At 35.3% G+C, this 20,250-nt stretch overlaps 1 long non-coding RNA gene across 1 annotated transcript in view; it reads right to left on the reverse strand.

Moving 5' to 3' along the window:
* The window catches only part of LOC133276864 (uncharacterized), a 127,797-nt gene that overhangs the window by 53,834 nt on the left and 53,713 nt on the right, over nucleotides 1-20,250 (reverse strand). Inside the window, exon 4 of the long non-coding RNA XR_009746040.1 lies at nucleotides 11,578-11,650. This is a non-coding gene — a long non-coding RNA (uncharacterized LOC133276864). The remainder of the gene's footprint in view (nucleotides 1-11,577; nucleotides 11,651-20,250) is intronic.

Raw genomic sequence — 20,250 nt, forward strand, 5'->3', positions numbered from 1 at the left:
CATGAATTGTTATTAACCAGCCTGGTGGTTGTAGCTTAAAGTTCAATAAATACCAAGATGCAGTATAAGCCTCAGGGAACCTCTTTCTTTTCTGAACAACTGGAAATTAACTATTTGATGTCTTTATAAACCATCTGTCTTTTTCCCATTATCCCCCCAAATAATTTTTATGGCACTAAAAGTGAATGTCAGATTTGGTAATGTTTACTTCTCCATCCGAGTATTTTCTCATAACTGGGGATCATGGCACCTTCCTGACCCTGAAGGAGGTAAAGACCAGGCATTACAGGAGATGTGACTATCCAAGTCTGTGCTCTTACTGGCATTCATCACCACAGCACAAAACAGAAAAATCACTCAGAAACACCAGGAGCTGGAAAATAACATGAGAAAGAATGATTTTTGGAGTAAGAAATAACTTGTATAATACTGATCCATGAAGATACTTTTCAGCCCCCCTCCCTCCCTAAGGTTGGTGTACTGTTACAATGTGGAGTAATGCATACATGCATCAACATAATAAGTTGTTGAAAAGAGTCACTAATCAGCTATCAAGCTGGAGAGTAAATCTTTAACAATACACAAATTCTTAACAATCCAGCCTTAAGGTTTTTGTTTGTTTATTTGTTTTTTTAATGGTGTTGCGTACGTTTCCTTTTGTGCACATCTGCTACCTCAATCTTAAATCCTGGTTAAACTAATCTTCTCAGAACAAATATGTTATTTTTCCTGTCTACAAGTACTTAGATTTTTACCACCTTTTTCTCTGATGGTTCACAGATATCTGATATGTCTCCTTTTATACTTATTACTTACCTAGCTCAATTCCCTGAATGTGTTAGCTATTACATATTCTTTATTATTACTACTTGTGATGTGACATATCATCTTTTGGCCTTCAATCAAAACAAGGTAGTTGTAGTAACAGGAAGAATCTATTAAAATTTCATAATGTCTGATTTAGTCAGGATGGGGAGCTGGGAAAAATACCTTGCTGAGTTAGTACATGATAAATTGTGCCTATTAGAAAAAAAACATAAATAGCATATGCATGTATATATATCTTTATATATTCCAAAGCTTCATCCTGTCAAATATACTTGAATGAATCATCACTTTGACTTTGCATAAATGATTCATATCAACACAGTATTGTCCCATAGTTATTAATTGCTTTTACTAGCCAATTGGGTTTTGTCTGACCGTAACTGTGCAGACCTACTTAACTTGTATTTAACACATCACATGTGGGTAATACAACATATGATGTGCTACACATAGTTTGGGACTTGGGGGAAACACCATATTAAAGCATGCAGTGTGTTTTGGGTCACTGTTTTTTTCAGGCTTTTTTATTTGCTGTGAAGGGAGCTTTGCCAGTCATGGACTACTTAGTCTCCTGGGAGATCTTGCTATTAGATGCGTTGTTGTGGTGGTTAGGATGGATATTTGATACATACTGATAAAGACAGAAAAGTAACTTTTTCACTGAGGTTTAATTGAACAATCATCATGCCCAAATCACATTTTTTAAATATTTTGAAGAGGTAAAAATTTAATTCACTTTTACAGTGTCTCTATTAAGTTACACTGAGGCAAGTTTAATATTATTTCCTTTGGTATCAATCACTTGCTATCCCATGAACATTTTGAATTTTATTTCAGTTACAAAAGTGTTTTCCCCATCTTTACTGTACTCTACACATTAGCATACAGTACAAGAATGAACAACATATCTTGCAATTTGAAAATTAAATAAATTTATGTACAACTTTCCAAAGGTTTTATTATTTGAGTGTCCTCTCGGTAAAACAAGAAAATGTAATTATATGCTAAAAAGAAGTAATAAGTAACTTGTTTAACCAATGGTTAAAATCCCACTGTCTTTGTTTCCAGCATCTGCAGCAATAGAACCTACTGCATTTCAATGATGACATTTAATCAATGCATGTAAATCACCTTGGAGGCCTATTATTCTTGTATTCATTAATCCAGTCATGCAGAATACAAGCATGTAGGAGAATAATATACAAAGTTTTTGCAGCTCAGGTCAAAGAGTGGCATCTATATAGTCTTCTGCTCTTACAAAGTATTTCTGACAAATGGCATATAACACAATATGTCTGAATAAAATCATAAGATTGCAGAATTAAAATTGTTATCAGAATTTTATTTAAATGATTTTTTGTTTTAAGAAATTCTCTGCTGAGCAGCTGGTTGGATCCTCTTCCTATTGAGTTTGTAATACATATCTTCTGTTTAGTAGCTTCTGGGGGTAGATAAAGATGAAAATAAATGCATATTTAACTTCTGTACTGAAAGACTTAACTTTTTAAACCAAGTGCCTTGGTTATAAAATAAACATGCTAAAACCATACATAGCAAGGAATTAATCCAAGTAATTTCCAGTCGGACAATATTATCTTAACATTTTCAAGTCAGTAACCACAAGAATTTTTGACTTGCTGTTTTTTGTGAACCTTTATAACCCACTGAAAGTGAAAAAAATGTTTATATTCAGGCCAATACTTAGAGGGAGAGTGACCGAAAGCATCAGAGAAAAAGAATGATACAGAAGATAGACATGCTTTGGTATCTATGCTTCTGCATATGCAAGTCTACTCTATATTCCATCATCTCGTAATGGTGTTTTATTTTTGAAGCATGGATTTGTCAAAAACACCTGTCATGTAGGAACTACCTGTCACAACCAGTTTTGGCTTCTGGTTAGGTGAGCTGCCATCCTGCTGGGAGCAGAGCCCACACAGTGTTGGCATCGTACCAAAAAAGTGGACCTAGCAATACATGAAGGGCAGATAGAGCAACACGCTTCTCACCTGCCTCTTGAGTAACTTCTTCCATTGAATGGTAACCGTATCAACCCGTGGAAGAAATCTGGAAAAAGCAAACATGAGCTCTGCAAAACTGACGGATTTTCTGTCCCAGACGTGGAGTTCTGAATTATTCTATTTTGAATGTGGGTGTAGCGGTCACTGCTTTGCATTTCACTGGGTGCAGACATAGTAACTCTTTCACAAGAAGATTAGGTTTAATGCAGTGTAGTTACTGATTCCCTAATGTAAAATGTCAGCTTGCCATCTGCCAAGGAGAACCGTGTCATATGTTATGCTTCTTTGCCCTATCTTTGCCAAGAGTAAATTGTAACACTGATCTTGCCCCAGTTCCTGCGCTCCACTTAAGATAGATAACTTCCCTGAGAAAATGCAGGCTTGAAGTCAAACATCGGATAGTCCTACAGTCACAGGGCCAATTTATATACCCCTCTGTCAATCCACTGTCCCCAGACATACCACTTAACTGTATGGAGGAGAGAGACACATGCCCTGAGTTCTGCTGTGCTTATTTCCTCTGCCAGGAGGAAATGAGCACAAGTGGCAGAACAATCAGCCCAGAGGTTTTTCCATTGGTACTGGGGCTTCACCAATTCTGCACAGTGCATTGAAGAAAGAGTATATTTAAACTATAGAAAACAGTTATTTCCTCCTTGGGGATTTATTTTAGATTATCTAAACTCAGGCTGTGATTCACTGTGGGGAAAAGATTGTGAAACAGAGAGAAGAAAGGGTAAAGCAGGCAAAATAAATAAAAGAGCAAAATGGAAAGGAATTATACAGTCTAGTGATGAGCCCTTTGTTATTATACAGCCTATGTGACCTTTAAGATAGACTGACTAGACTGGTTGTGTGAACAAGTTTCCCCCTTGCAGTCCTCAGTCAAGTTACATGCCTAGTAGCTCATTTTAAAACAACCTTGCCACGCCATCAACTTCTGAAGTTGGTGTGCATGCTGGCTGAACAGACGACACCTTGGAGGCACTCTTGACAGTGACCTCCTTTTCAAGCAGGTCAGCATAGTTTGCTGCCCAAGAGGCACTGTCTTATTGATTCATCTGCCTCTAAACAAATGTACCAGGTATCTGTTTGAGAAGCACCTGCTTTTCAAGCACTGAAAATTCAACATATATTTAGCATACCTGAGAAGTAGTCAGCCATGGATGATGACTTTAGCTTCCAGCAGCTATGAGCATGTGAATCTCTCTGGGGGACAACACATACAAAGAATCTGCCCCTTATGGGGGTCTAAGGAAATTATCTGAGATTTTTTTTAAACTGTCCCCTCCAGGCATACCAGACACCTGCCCACTGACATGCCTGATTTACCTGTTGTTTTTCCAAAGACAGAAAGTTTTTTTCTACTCTTCTGCATATATTAAAACAGTATTAGCGAATATATACACACATTAATTTTCATATCTTGAAAAACAGAAAATTCCTTTTATTTTGCTGATTCTTTGCCCTTTGGACTTCAAAGATTGTATGATGACACAAGTGAAAAGATTTACCAACTTCAAAGTTGGAACAAAGATGTATCTCAGTCTTCAGAAGAATTTGGATCCTAGTCAAGAGACAAGATTCTGAGGAAAAAATTAAAGCATTGAATTACAGGGTAAAAACTGTATTTTCTATAGTGAAAGATATTATAAATCAAAGCCTGAATTTTGCTTTGGGAATTCTGAAAGTAGATAGCAGAGGAATAAGGCAGTCTGCAACTGCCATGACATGGAGGATAAAGTCAGATGTTTAACTGTTGAAAGTGGACATGGTAGAAAACCCAAAAGATATGCCATACTTTCTCTAACAACAGAGGCTGAAATTCTGAAGTTTGAGCTACTTTCTTTGAAGAGATTATGTATTTCATGGGGGACAAAATTTGTTGTATCTGTTATTTACTAAAGAGTGAATGAAGAGTCTGAATGACTAATAGTTCCTTGATTGAAGTTAAGAAGTCTTTGAAGACCTACAGCTGTGGAATTCAGTGCTTTGCCATCAGGCTCTTAATAGTCCTCATGAAAGAAAATAAATGACAGAGAAAGTCAAGCTAGACTTCTGTTCTGCTTTTCCGATCTTCCACTAAGGTGTTGTCAGCTCACATTCTGCATAGGGCAGCCCTTAAAACAAGCGAGCCACAACCAGATGTGTCGCCCTCTTTTCTATGGCCCTGAGCACAGAAAGAACAGCCTGATTCTAAACCATTTATGAACAGCTAAAAATAGCTGCCAGCTTGATTCCTTTTATCCTTGTCTTTTATTTTCCCCTGTGACAAAGGGCAAATAAAAGAGGAAGATTGTCACACAAACTTATATGTAGAATATAAGTAAAATGAGCAAATGATATCTCTGAACCTAAGATTCTTTTGACAAATGGCAACTTGTCATTTCTTTTCTTATTTGAGCAACCAAAGGTATGAAAGATGATTTATGGAAGCCCTTTGTTAAGACTTAAAATGGGGTACTGTTGAAAAGTACAAATCCTGTAATATAGAGGTTAAAAACATTAAGTAGATTGAATGAAGTAGATACTTTTCATTTATAATCAGTTTTAATCACATCCAATACTCTAAATCAGATTAAAATTGGACATTAGTGGTTTAGAATTAAACCATGTTTTCTCCCACCTCACATTAACATGTTTTAAATGTCAGTGTTTTGGTCACACAGCTGTGCACTTTACAAGAAAGCAGAGGTTTCTAATGTAAAGAAGGTCATACATTAATACCAATGATTGCAAGAGACACTATCAGCAATTTCTGTTGTTGTAAGGATCAGAAGATGCAATGAAGTGTTTGTTTTTCAGAAAGTAAAAGGCATATATACAACGACCAAATGCTTCCATACCTCCTCCCACGTTTGTTTCTCTGGGACACGTCTACACAGCCTGGCAAAAAGGGAGCAAAACATTTTGAGAAGGTTATTTGTGATACTCTGCAGATTCAGCATTCCCTATTGCAGCAGTTATCATAGCCTCAGTCTACAAAGGAACATTAAAGTGAAGAAAAGCCTTCCAATGTCAGCATGGGGAAAAAATAAAAAGTTAGGTCTTGCTCATGTTAAACATGGCAAAGGAATTTGTTTGTTTTTTTTACCTCTGCTTTCACTAAACCAGCAGTTCTGCAATGAAGCAGGTAGTGCTTAACATAAATTTTGGGTATTGGCATGTAAATCTTCTCACTATTTCTGCATAGCAAGTGTTTCTGGATCTGACAGAAGTAGTCTAGTTGATTACAGTGGCATAGTTTGAGGCTACGGTGAAAACTATACCTTGTGATTTGCCCTGTAATTCTAATTACAATACAGTAATGCACTGTAAAGATTTCCAAATCACGACTCCATTCCATTAAAAAAAAGGAAAAGCAGGGTAGTGGGTGTGTAGTCTTTATTGTTTGTCTTCAAGCAAAATGCTGATATGAATAGGTATTTCAGTGCACATGTAAGTAGGTGAGTTGTAAATTAGATGCCGAAAAATCCACAAAGCATAACTACTGAATTAATTATATTTAATAATGGATCTATAGCTCAGATGTTCTTTTTCAACTGGTTTATCCACTGTGGACTGACGTATTTCTTTCAGCAACTTTGATAAGAATTTGTGAATGAAAGATAAACAACAAAAAATGTGTGGAAATTGAAAAAAAAATTTGTCTTAATTTTTAAAAGGGCCTTTATAACAGCAAATGCAAACTATTGTCATGGTAAATGAAGGCTGTCCTGTTTAAAATGTAGAAGAAATCTTAAATAGGGGGATGTGAAAAGGAGATCTTATGAAGCTATGAAATCAATTTAGAATTTTTGTAAACTATTTGACTGAAATACCACAGGTAGAGAGGCAAAATGGTACAACAGTAATTTAAGCCTTCCCGGGCCCTTGTTTTTCCCATTCGCACAATGAGATATTGTTTCGATCAATTATAGATTTTTAGATTAACATCAGGTGACTTCAACAAAATACTTCAAATTGACTTTCCTAAGAGAAAAAAAAATTCAAAATTATAAATTTTCTTCATGAATTTTCAGTATTCAAGAGACTAAGTTTTCTGTCAGAAGTAAAACATAAATAGATAATTTATATGTTGCAGTAAAAATTTTCTGTCTATGAACTTGTAATCCAAAATGTCTTCCACTTCATTGCCTTTGGATATTTCCATTTGAAGCTTTTAAAACCAGAAAAGGTTTCTTCAGAGTTCTGAATGTAATACTCTTACATCTTCCATGTTTACAAATTTTGGATGTACCTTTATCAGCACACTCTGATAGAGGCTATTTTAAGTTTTGCAATTTAGACCCATCTTTACAAACATTCCAATTTAATAGTGAATTCTAAATACAGTAGTGAATGTAAGCTCCATCACTTTTCCTCTGCTGAACTTCTAAAACACTGCAGCTATAACTTAGATGAAAAAAAGAAAACCCAAACATAAAAACAAAACCAGAAGCAAGAAAACCAAAACATTACTCCAACAAATTAGGAATTAAGTATTATCATGAAGTTGTGAATGCTCCATCCCTGGTGGTGTTCAAGACCAGGTTGGACAGAGCCTTGAGTGACATGGTTTAGTGGCAGGTGTCCCTGTCCATGGCAGGGGAGCTGGAAACAGAAGATCTTCAGGTCCTTTTCAACCCTAACTATTCTATGATTCTATGATTATTCATGGCACTCCAAAATATGTTATAAAATTTCAAGCTGGTTTCAAAACAGTACTTAACTAATAATGGCTATTGCATGGTACTTCTCAAGATCAATGACTTTTGATGTTAGTGTTAAAAATCATTGGTTATACTAAATTGAAAATGAAATTAGTTGATAAATTGATGTTTTTAATAAGATAACATAAAAGGAAATACAATTAATTGCAATAATATTGCCATGCCATTTTTAGAATTATAATTTATTAAATGTCACAACTTTTACCAAACAAAAATGGATATTATTTACTTTACCATATCAGGTCATTTATGATGGACAATTTACCTTTGCATTTAGAAGTTTAAGATGACCTGGACAAACCTCTTGTCCTTCTACTTTGCTCAACAGAAAAGAAAATCTGCGTCCTTTTTGCTTTCACCAGGACTCATGATCTAGTAAGCACACCTGAGAACATGTTATGCATGCATTCATGAACAGTGAGGTCCAGATATCAAGAAGACTTTGGTATCATGCCTCTTCTGTAACTCAAACCTCAATCTCCTACAAGTTATTGGGTGCATCTCAAGTATCACATACTGCTGCTGAAAGATACAAATATTTCTGAGGAATTAAACGCTTACTATAAAATCTATTTTAGTTTTAGCTGGATATCATGAAAACAGTTAATCATTCTGTTTTCCACTTTCACAAAACAATTTTTATTATCAATTAGTCCAATAGTCCAAAAATTTTGCAGTAGAAATCTTTTGAAGAAAGAAGAATGAAAAAATGCTGTGTATAATTGTTTGGCTAGGGTAATGTTATTAAAGTAATCAAAAGATAAAGCATCTAAAATCTTCAATTCAAAAGCTCTTACATTTTAACAAGTACCATCTTTATATATTCTGCTTTGCTGTCTAGAACAATACATACCTTTGCAGGAATTATGCACTGCTTTTTATCTAAATGTGAAGGTATCACCAAACTTCACATAGCACTTGTTATTCTAATCAATGCCAAAATAACGAAAACATAATAGAACCAATGGGTTGTCCTTCCTAAAGGGCTCTTTTGTTTGTGATGGTGTTTTCAGGCATATTTATTCTACCTTATCTGGAAGTCTAAGCAAGATTCAGGAAAAGCATTTGTCAGGAACTATGTATTACCATTAAATAAGTCAAACAAATAATAAGCAAAATATCTGTGATGTTTCACAGATTCACGCTGGCTTTTTGATTCCATTATGTTTCAATGCTTTTTAGCAGTTTTTTCTGTGACTATTGGCTTACAACGTTAGAGGCAGTTTTATTGGTATGCTTTGGGAACTGAGAAGGTATACCTTTCTTCAAACAAGTGTATTTATTATCTTATGACACAGGGCTAGTAGCTCTATGAATGATTGGTGGCCACTGCTTTTAAACTCTGCATTTACAAGTAGAGTGTGTAGGGTGTTTAATATAGCATACACCATCCCCTTGCAGTCAGACAGATTACAGAAAATTGACAAACAAAGGCTGTTAAAGCATTCATGGGCAGAACTGCCCACATACAAATTAAGAAGTCTGGGGCATGATCTCAACTTCTGTGTATTCTTTATTTTACCTCTTCACAAAACTGAGTTAAGATGTCATCTGTACACTCTGCAAAAGATTCAGGGAAAACTGGGGTTGGTAAAATTTAGTAATTTCCCTCCTTCAGCTTTGTTGGGCACACAGATCTGGCACAGTTCTTCAAGTTCTGAAGTATGCTGGTAGTCAAAACAGATCTCAACCAACACAGCTTGTATCCATATGGTTAAGTACTTTTCCAAAAACATGGTGGCAGAATCCAGTCTGATGACTGGGAAGGATTCCACTGCTAATCCCAGCTATACATAGAAGTTGTCTGGAGGACACCACTTGTCACAGACCCACACTGTGCTAAGGATCACATTAACACTTTATCAGCAAACAATCATGGGACAATGCTTGCGTTCAGGTTTCACAGTCTACTAATATATGCCACAGCTACATTAAAAAATAAATGTCCCAGCTTCTAAGTTAAAGAATTACAGGACTGATACATCTCTGAACTGAAATATCTCCACTGAAAGGATCAGAAAAAAGCCCCACACAGATGCTCTGCAGTTAAAATGGAGTTAAAATGGAAGATACATGTTTAAATTGTTTCAGACTATGAAAGTCACTAGACTGAATCCTCCTGCATCCTTGCTGAGTACTGTAACAAGGGGATAGAGGAATAAGAGTAAACCATTTACCACTTTTTTTATGTAAGCATTCATTGACATTTGTTTTTTCATATGGTTCTGAGCATAAATCTACAGATGCACAGATAAATAAATAAATAAATACAACTGTTTTGCCCAAATGGAACAGGTTTCTATTTTTTTTTTTTAACATGAGGAAGCTATGAGGGGAAAAATAAGGTTTAATTTAGTTTTAATAATTTTAATAAGTTTGGGGTTTTGAAGTTTTAAATTGATAATTCTATTAGCAAAATTTCTGAATCAAAATCATCACTTATGTGTAAAGTTCTAAGTGTTCCACCACATATATCATGGGATGTATGAATTAAAATAAACCAACCGTAGTCTAGGAGTAAATAATATGCACCAAGCTCCTATGGAAAATGATATCAGAAAAAAATTATGTATAAGTAAGTATATCATTTTAAAGAGCATATGTACAAATCAAACCAATTTTCACTGCCTTCGCAGCAATGCGTGTTACCATTTAAAAAATCTTCAGTGATGACCATAATGTGAATTCCAGTCAATTCCAGTAAAACTGCAGACAATCATATCCTTAGTATACAAGATTACTTAAATACTTCCTCAAAATCTTTTTCTATGCATTAGTATAAAAATGTTAGAGGGCAAGAAGACCTTTAGACTCTCCTTTGATATTTGTCTGGGATCAACAGGTGTCTGGTAAAAAAATGTGTTTTATGAACACCTGTCTCAGACTTATTTATGGTCCTAATGCTTTATAAGTGGTTTAATAGTTACAAAATATATAGGGTTCAGTTCTGCGCCATTGTGGCACAGACAATGGGAACAAACAGAGAAAATGCCATACTGGCTTCAGCTGAGGGGTTGTGACTTCTTTTACAACCTTTCAAGTGTAAGAAAAAGTCTACAGCCCAGTAGCAACAGGGTCTCCTGAGGTCTTGTTTCCAATTGTTGGTATTTCCATTACAAACAGTGACCCCAGATTGCTGTTCAGAGACAGGAGATGTCAAGCATTTGGAAAAATGATAACAAATGCTTTCCGCATTCTCCTTTACTCGAAGTTCAGCATCATGATATGTTTCCCTCACTGAAGCACTTGTCATTTTAATTTTTTCAGTGTCAGGGACTCAGGACTCAACTCAGTGCCTGGTATCTCCTCAGGAAAGCCATGAGGTTTTTCTTCCTTTGTACATAAGTGCCATGGTTTCAGTGTGTAGGTGTATACATTTGCTGCCCCAGCATTACTGTGGAGTGAGATGGTCAGTGACAGACACTGGCTCCATCTTTACCAGATCTGCCCCACCAACACTCCATGGTGCTCATTCTTCTGTACAGTTTTCTCTAGAGGTGGCTTCACCTAGTCCTCACTACAGAGGAAATAGGGCTGCTGATTGTATTAACTCTCTGTTTCTCTTTCTATGCTTATTAATGTCATACATATAAAGAAGTGACAAATATGACGATAAACATAACTCCCATCCATTCCTCCTATCAAAAAAAAAAAACCACCAAAAAAACAAAGCAATGAAAAGACTTTAATTCAGTTGCATTGCATCCAATGTGCTATTCACATAGATTTTACATAGAAGTTTTTCTCAGGCCTTTGATTTCTGCTGTAGTAGCTATGCAATCTGCTCAAAGACATCCAAGACATATTTGGGTAAATATCTTGAAACTAATACTAAGCTAGTCCAAGAATCAGAAACAGTATACGTACATTGATGTTACAATGTGCCAAAATAGCTGGTCCTATCAAAAGGCAGAGATAATTAGCTTAAGAGTGGTGTCATGCTGGTGTAATCAGAATGCCTTTGAGGCCTGAGACTTTTATCTCTGTGGGGTTCAGCTGCGTGTAGATAGAAATACCTGTTCATACGGTGGAAAGTCCAGGATCCTCAGCATGTTTCAGAGATAGGACCACAGTGATTTTGTGACAAAACTTCTATAGAAAATTAAAATACAGAGCAGTGTTTAGGAGTTTAGAAATTTTTCTAGTGAAATCCCCCATGTAGACAACTAACACAATGTGAAAGCAAAATCAATCCTATAGTTGTAAGATTACTGCAATGCCATTAATGTAATTTAGGTCTATGTTCCTGACTCCTGACTCTTTGACTCCTCTCCTCTCTGAAGTTATTAGTGAATGTCTGGCTTTAACACGTTTGTTTATAAGTACCTGTTAAGGCTGATTATTGTTTTGAACACACTGCAACAGACCTGCCTGTATGGAAGCATTTTGCCCAGGGCAGACCAAGGTTTGTTATAACAAGACTTCAAATTTATACTAGTTTGAGCAAATATTGTCACAAAAGACTAGCCTCGGTTATGAGAAATATTCACAAGACATGAGATCTGCCTCATCGTTAAGAACCTCTCAAAACGCAGGGTTACTTTGGAGACGTTGCAGGCATTAATCTTTTCCATGTTTTGTGTTTTTACTTTGCTACAGGAAGAAAGTCCTCTGAGGTGGGTGCTGCAAGAATTGCTTCTGGAAAAACAGCCCTGAACAAAACAGAGTCCTAATCAACACTTTTTTTCCCACCTTGCTTCCTTTTAACTCACTTTTTTTTCCCCCCAGAGTAGAAGAGCCTGAAGGATTTAGAAGTGACTGTACTTTCAGAGTCTGTTTAGCTCAATATTGTGTCATACCATAAAGAAACACATGAGAAAGCAAACAGAAAAGGAAAAACAGGAGGAATGGTGGGAGAAATTTAAAAAAACAAAATGCAGACAGGCTGGAAGGACAGATGGAAGGGGTGGCTGGCATTGGATAAACCTTCCAACCTAGGCACACAGGTTCCATGTTTCACTGCTTTTGTTCATTTATTGTCAAAAAAGCATTATATGCTTCCATGAGATCTATGCCCTCCTAAGAGTTTAAATCTATATTCCATTTAAAATGTAACTTATACACTGTATTTGCTTGTGTAATACATTTTTTGTTGTCATTTTCCCCATATTTTTTTTTCGTCTTGCCTTCTTTACTCCAGCAAGTATATATTTAATGTGCAGTAAATAATCTTCAGTTTGCTATTTATTTCACTGGTGTCCTGTGATAAAATTATATATAAGTTTTGGGCTGTCTGTTCTTTAACGTAGGGAGTGCTAACAGCATAGCACTGGGGACGACGTGCCCAGAGACATCAAAACTGAGTCAGATTCTGGAGTCTGGTTATGTTCCTAGTGATTTGCCAGTTCTGGTATGTGGGTATTTTGCTATGTTTTTGTTGTCTCACAAATAGTGCCTCTTGTGGTTTGGATATTACAGTAATAATACAAGTTAATACAAGAAATGGTGAAACGAAATGTAATGGCTCTTCATCAGGACAAAGGACAATTTATACAAAATACAAAACACAGCTTTTGTTTTCCAGTACTTAAGAATGGAATCTAAATCTTTATCACCATTAGTAAGACCATAGGTATCAAATTAGTAATATAGTTCACTTTAATGGGCTGTTTTCACCTTCAAAAATCTTCTTTCTTCTCTGAAATTTTAAATCAACATATCTATATATGGATTACTTTAGCCTTGTCCATGTATAAAGTTTATATCCATGTATAAAGTTTATATTAATATGATTTTTAAAGTGTTCACTGTAGAATTACTTAACTTGTGTTTTTCAACAGTATTTACAAATGCGGCTTTGAAATTACAGTATGACCATTTTAAGTTGAGACTTAAAGATATTGCCTTTGATTTTAAGCACTACCAACCGTATCAGCTATGCCCTTTTGTTTTTTTAAAATTAGCAGTATATTCTAAAAAAAATTTCAAGCATAAAAAGTATTTTTCCACTTTTATTAAAACTAGGGAAAACAGCCTATTATGGAATGTGTTTCAAGCTGATGCAATCAAGTTAGTTTTTACATGGGAACCTCTGGTAAAATACATTTTCTAATGTCTTGCTCTACATGTGATTTCATTGTGTAGCCGTGCTTCCACTTAAATTTAATTTATTTTTTCCTTTAGAACCTGAGACATTGTACTGTGTTCCACAAAAATTAGATTAGTCTTATTGCTGCAAGCTTGATCAAACCTATGAAGTAGTACAGAAGCTAAGTATTTGCTTTTGATCAGTTAGTGCTCATTGAAGAATATCCTCTTATGTGTTTCTACTGAAGCCAGAAAGCTGGGACACAAACCTCTGGTGGATTTCAGGATGTAATAAAGAATATTAATAGTATATAGAAATAGCTGAAGCCTTCAGTATATAGAGATTGGATGGGAAATCAGATTACTTGAGCTCTATTATTTACTTCCCTTATTATAGTGAACAAATCAGTATCTTGTTTTATTTCATAGCAATAGAGTAGTAATGCTGACATAATAAAATGGTTTTGCTTTGTGGATGAGGAGTGTTATATAAATTCTTGGTACAAATAGATATTTACTCCTTGTCTGCAGTGATTCAGTTTGTTAATCTTTGAAACACTGTTTCCCATTATGCAGAAGAAAGACAGAAATATATTATGGATCAGGCAGATAGGTTTTATTGCAGAGGAAATGTGGTCTGCTCTACTTATTTAAATCATACTACCTTCTCTTTTCAAATGTGCAGGTGCCTCAGTTAACAACAAATTAAAACCACCTGATACTGGTTTTATTTTTGCTAGAGTCCTGAAAGCTCCAGAAAAGATGCTTGGAGCTTTACTATACTCTGTGGGAGCAGTAAATTGAACTACATTCTCCCTCTGTGAGTAACCTATCATGATCTTTTTTGTGTTTCCTTACAAAGAGCCTTGATATGAATTCTCACATCGTTGAAACCTTAAGTTAATGGTCTGTGAAGGAAAAAAAGAAAAAAGTACAGGGGGTATAATGGGATGTGTGCTTTCCTTTTCTCATAGAATACCATGTTCAACAAAATTTAAAGGAAGTTCACTACAGCCTGGGTTAAGTGTATTTTTTGATTCACTATAAAGTTTTAGGCTGATTGTCCTTCTTGGATTTTCCTGTGATGGGTAATGACAGCAATTGTCTTCACCTGTCCATTCTGCATTTAGATCAGAGGTTGCCATCCCCTCACAGAAGTGCCATAAATGGCAGTTTGTCCATTCCTTAGCCATCACAAGTTGCAATCTGACACGCTAAATTAAAATCCCTTTGACTTCAGTTTGTGTTAACACAGTAGGTTGTGATGTGTGTGACTCAGAGCCATAGGATGACGAAGCTCTGTAAGTCTCAGCTAGCAAAGATCCTATTTTATACAGATCGGAATTCAATTCTTAAAATGTTAAAATTGGTCATTTAGATGTCAGTTTTACAGAGTAGAATAATTGGAAAAAGCATGAAATCTTTCTCCCATGAAGCATGCTTTCTTTATATTCATTTAATATTCTCCCCTCTGCACAGAAGTAAACTTATCAGCACTGTGCACCCAGCAGTGCTTATGTATGACAGAAAGAAAAGGCTGACATCAGGCACAAGAAGTCTATATTGTGAAAAATGCCATAGTTCATCAAAACCATACTTCCCTGCCAACTCCCTGCCAAATTTGTATTTGCTTACTTATCATCATCTGTCCTCTTTAGTTCCCAAATAAGATACTGAGGTGTTCAAACCAACTGCAAGCACACAAGTTATTTTAAAGAATAGGAAATTCTGCTTGCAAGCAGGTTCTTGCTTATGCTGGAGCCATAGAAAAGCCCTTTCCCCCTTCCCTCATGAATATTCTGCTATTACAGCTGAAGAATTTTCATTCCACCTACTGCTTAGAAAACTATGGTGCTGAAAAGAGCTTGCCTGGATGTACACTGACGAATTGTCTATGTTGTTGAATTTCTGGAGTATACAAATAAAAAAGTCATTAGAAGCATTTAAGGAAGCTTCACTTATCTTGCATCTGATTGATGACCTGAAAAGCCTACTCTTTAACATGGTGCGTCAAGCTTCAATGCAGAAATACAAGGGAAAGAAAATACTGAACAGCATTTTATTTGTTAACTATATGATTAGATGTAAAGTTTGATCTTCAGGTGGCTCTAAAGTTAACTCATTATACAAAAGGATTCAGTAACATATGAAATGGACAGCAGAGACTGGACATTTGGAATTAGGAGAAAAAGAATGTTCTCTTGAGCTCTTCAGTATAACTTTCCCCTTAAATCCAATCTCACATACTCCTTAGTTGCATTTATAAACTGTCTCCAGTAACAGATTAGCTTGCTATTGCAAAAAAAGGTATTTATTCATTTAAATAGCATATTCATTTTAGCATATTTATAGGACTGCTTGCTATACACCAAAGTGTAATCATAGCTGTATATGCATAATAAACCAATGAAAATATACAGTTTATCATTTGGATAAGATAATCATTGCTCAAGGGTAATATTCATGGGATATCTTAAACACCTGTCTTGCAAGAAATCCATTGTTTGTATATTGTTTCCTTGAAGGTCATTTGGTTGTAAAATTAAGACTTCATGCAGTACAGAGGCATTTACAACAAGTATTTCAATGCAATACAAAACAAGAGGGCACCTACATTCTGATTCTGAATGCAGTCTTCATAAAACTTGCCTGAAACATGCCCCATGAATAAAAATGACAAAAACATCTGAAACAAAAATATTGTCCTAAAGGTCTGAAAGCAAATCAGATTTTTTTATTGATTCCCTACTCAATTCTACTGCTAGGGTTGCTCATCTGGGGCAGTTCTATTAACATTTTTAAGTTATATTACTCTGAACAAAACTCTTAAAAAAACTAGAAGACTTCTGCATTTAGAACACAAAAATTAGATCTTTTTCTGCTGTAGACCTCTTAGAAATATAAAATTAATTACCACAAAATTTACGGTAGTCAGTAGTAAGTAGGTAGCTAATACAAATCGTCAGCACAGAATTACAAGTTATGGATTCTGCCTGCTGTCTACTTTGGAACTCCTGATGCTTTGTTCCTATCTTATCTCTTCTTATTAAAAGCCATTTTAATAGCTGCAGAAGGAAATAACATTCTCACATCCTTGGGATCTACAGCTGCCTCATTTTAAATTCTCCAGAAAAGAAATTCTTAACCATTCAATTCCAGTTGCTTTTATTCTCCTTTGTTATGCTAATGTTCTATGAGAAGATGTCATGGAGGATCAAAGAATTCTGTGCATACAATTTACACTAAAAATAATTTTGATTTAAACTTGAAGTGTAAAGTAACTTTCCGTTTTTATTAATGTAGAAAATTAAGAGTGAGAACAGCTATGTGACTGCACGTGGAAATATAGGTTAATCCAATAAAAGACAATACTGAAGAGGACCAGTGAGGTGCTTCTGTTTCAGCCATGGCAGAACCCTTTATCTGAAAATAGGCAAAATGTTTTATCTGAATATAACAGGAATCTGAAACTATTTCCTTAAACCAACAAAGGAACTTTTATGAGAGTATAAATTCAGGGATTTACTAATCCTAGGTGGGAGGGTTGGAAAGAGATCTATCATCCTGAAGAGAAACATAGTAGTGGAAGCTAATAGGATAAGTGAAAATAAGTACAAAAGTTGGCTAAATGTTGCTGTATGTTATTTGCATGATATATTCCCAGAGATATATCATGTCAAGCAAAGCAGTCACCTACTCTAAAAACAAGTAAGTGAGAAAGCTCTCTGTTTTTTGACCCCCAGAAGCCAGAATTTTCCTTGCTGTGTTTTAAAACACTATATGGAAGGATCTAGACAGAAACAGAGAAATCATTGTAGATTATTATGTTTATAGCTTATTGCCACTGAATAACATGGGGGGAGTTTGACCATTGAAAGCTGAGTCTCATGTGCCATTATCGCAATGAACATATTACGCACATTCTTTCTTTATTTTCTTCTTGAAAACTAGTAGTGAACTTCAAAAGCTTTCAAACAGAAAGAGAGAGGATGATGAAGAAGGTGGTTTGGTGAGATGCAGTCTAAATCCTAACAGTGGTCAGAATATTTGTTTTCATAGAATCATAGAATAGTTTGGGGTGGAAAGGACCTTAAGATCATCTAGTTCTAACTGCCATGGGCAGGAACACCTCACCCAGACCATGTTTTCTGAATGTTAAAGGAGGGGGAAGGGAGATGAAGGAGGTGGACAATAGCTTCTAATGTATATTGAAATAATTGTGGCAATAAAATAACTTGGCTGCTGAACAATTCAGTAGTGAGGATCATCCTCAGTATTTCTTCTATGAAGGAATGTGCAATTTTGACAAAGGGAGTTTGCAGTGAAGCTCTAATCTTTGCAGAAGCTCTGAAGTTGCCACCATTAAAGCACCATAGCTACTTGAGCATTGCTATAAAAGCCAGATTTCACTGTCTGAAAGCTGTTAAAAGCAGATCCCTCTGGAACTCAGCTACTGTAACAGTAATATGAAGGCTTGGTCCTTCCATAAGTATCACATTAAATCTGTAATGTTAGGTCATAACTTAAATTTGAAGACACAAAGACACAATAAAAAATGCCAGCTCTGAAATCTTGTTCATGAAACAGATACTCCATATGTTTCAAGAAAATGGGGTCAGTAGGAAAATTATAATAAACATTTGATGGTCACATTATTTTTTACATAATAAACACAGGAGTATCAAAATCTCCTGAAGCCAGAGGACCACCTAGCTTCAGATTTAGAAAGAATTTTGACATAAAGATAATGTTACATTGGGTAAGCTAATAAAAAAAGTAATATATGTGCAGTTTAATCAGTGATACCCTGGGGAATCACAGTCTATTATCTGCATCTCTGCAACTATCAGAAGACTATAGTTTAAACTAAACCTCAGTTCAGATCAGCGATAGCTCCTCATGAGAATGAAATTAATAAAAAAAAAGTTATACACATTTATTTCAAAGTATCATCCATATCCCCATGAATTTCTGTGTCTGCAAAATCTTACAAATATATATTAAAATATCGCAGATCTTACGAGGACCATTAATAAAGAAATTTGGACTACAGTGTTTTTAACTGCTCTCCAACTTTGATCATGGCACAGAATGAAATGTGGAGTTTTCAGTAATGGTCTCTTCCAAATATTCTAAAGTCATAACACATCTACCCACAGTACACTAGAGAGACCCTAGAAAATTCAGTTGTAGAGGGGAATGACTCTACATTTGAAGTTATTATTTAAGATCTTCAATATTTACTAGAGGAAGGGAAAATGTCCAGAAAAAGCATCCAGGTCAATTTTGTACCAAAACTCATATTCCTAGGAAGTTTTTTAATGTGTCTAAAAAGTAGCTGTAAGAGAAACAATATGATCTTTGTGGCTTGCATTTATATGTTTAAAAGTTCAAAGGAAGCACATTTTGTCTAGTTTGTGGAGAAAAGTGGAGGGATAGAAGAACAAAGATGAAGGTTATTACAGATATAAAGAACTTGGCAAAAAGACTTACTCTGTTATTAAGATAGTAAACTATTGTTAGAGGAATAAAGAAACATATGTCCCATGATTTACACGAGTGTGATCTGAAACACAGGTATAAATCTGCCCATGTTTTGAAATTTCACTTAAATTAGAGGTTATATGCCTGAAATAGCACATACACATCCCAAAGCTTTTTGTATACTAGAAAAGCAAGAATGTTCCCATTTCTTTGTCTCTCACATTGCTAGGAATCAAAATAAAATTTCACTCTGTTTATGGAAAAATGAGTCACTATATGTATTGAGCATTAAAACTTCCAATGCAACTAACCAAATCTCAACTATGACCTTGTAATCAGTGGTCATGGTAACAAAAAATTTTTTTGTGAGATGTGCAGTCCAAATAGATCTGACAAGTTTTGTCCAGCATTTGTCTTTTGGGGACTTATCCAAACCAGATCTACAAATCATTTAAGTGTCTCTCCCCACTAGTTCTATTCTGCTAAATTATCTGTTAAATACGACCCAAAATCAGCATCTGTGGAGAGCATGTAGCTGGTGAAGATTTGCTAGACTTCCCTGAATGTTCTCTGGCCAAGATTAAGTTTGATTCAGACAGTGACAGGAAAAAAAACCTGAATTAACTCCCTGTCTGGCAACCATTTTTGCAGATGATAAAGTTCATATATTTTGTGTCTGTTCTATAAACTTACTTTTTTTTTTTTCACAGAGTTTAATTACTCTGATTCTTCTATTCACTTTAACTTTGTTTATACCAGATGCTATCTGTCTGTGTATCATCTAGAAAAAGCTGTGAATTCTAAAAGTATAGGGAATTTGATAATCATTATTTTCACTGTTGTGACTTCAATGAATTAAAGCAAACTGGCTGCTATTTTTACAGTAATTTTTACATGTCTTTCATCTTTTTAATCTGTATCTATATAACCGCTGGCACTAGTTTTGGTTAGTAAGCAATTTTTTTTCCTTGTCTTTCAATCTTTCTGCTTGATGCAGAGCAATAATTTAGAATCGCCATGATTTTTGAATATAGAAAAGAGGATTTATTACAAACACTTTTAGATTTATCATTCAAGTTGTGTCGCTAGAGTTGGATTTCCCCTTATTTCACCAGATTGTTATTCAAGCAAGAGTTCGTCTTGGAATAAAATAGTGAATCCCAGGACAAGGGACTCCA

The sequence above is a fragment of the Pezoporus flaviventris genome, unplaced genomic scaffold (assembly GCF_033815535.1).
Source record: "Pezoporus flaviventris isolate CSIRO_AGI_PZ_B2104156 unplaced genomic scaffold, CSIRO_AGI_Pfla_v1 ptg000047l, whole genome shotgun sequence".
Classification (NCBI taxonomy): Eukaryota; Metazoa; Chordata; class Aves; order Psittaciformes; family Psittacidae; genus Pezoporus; species Pezoporus flaviventris.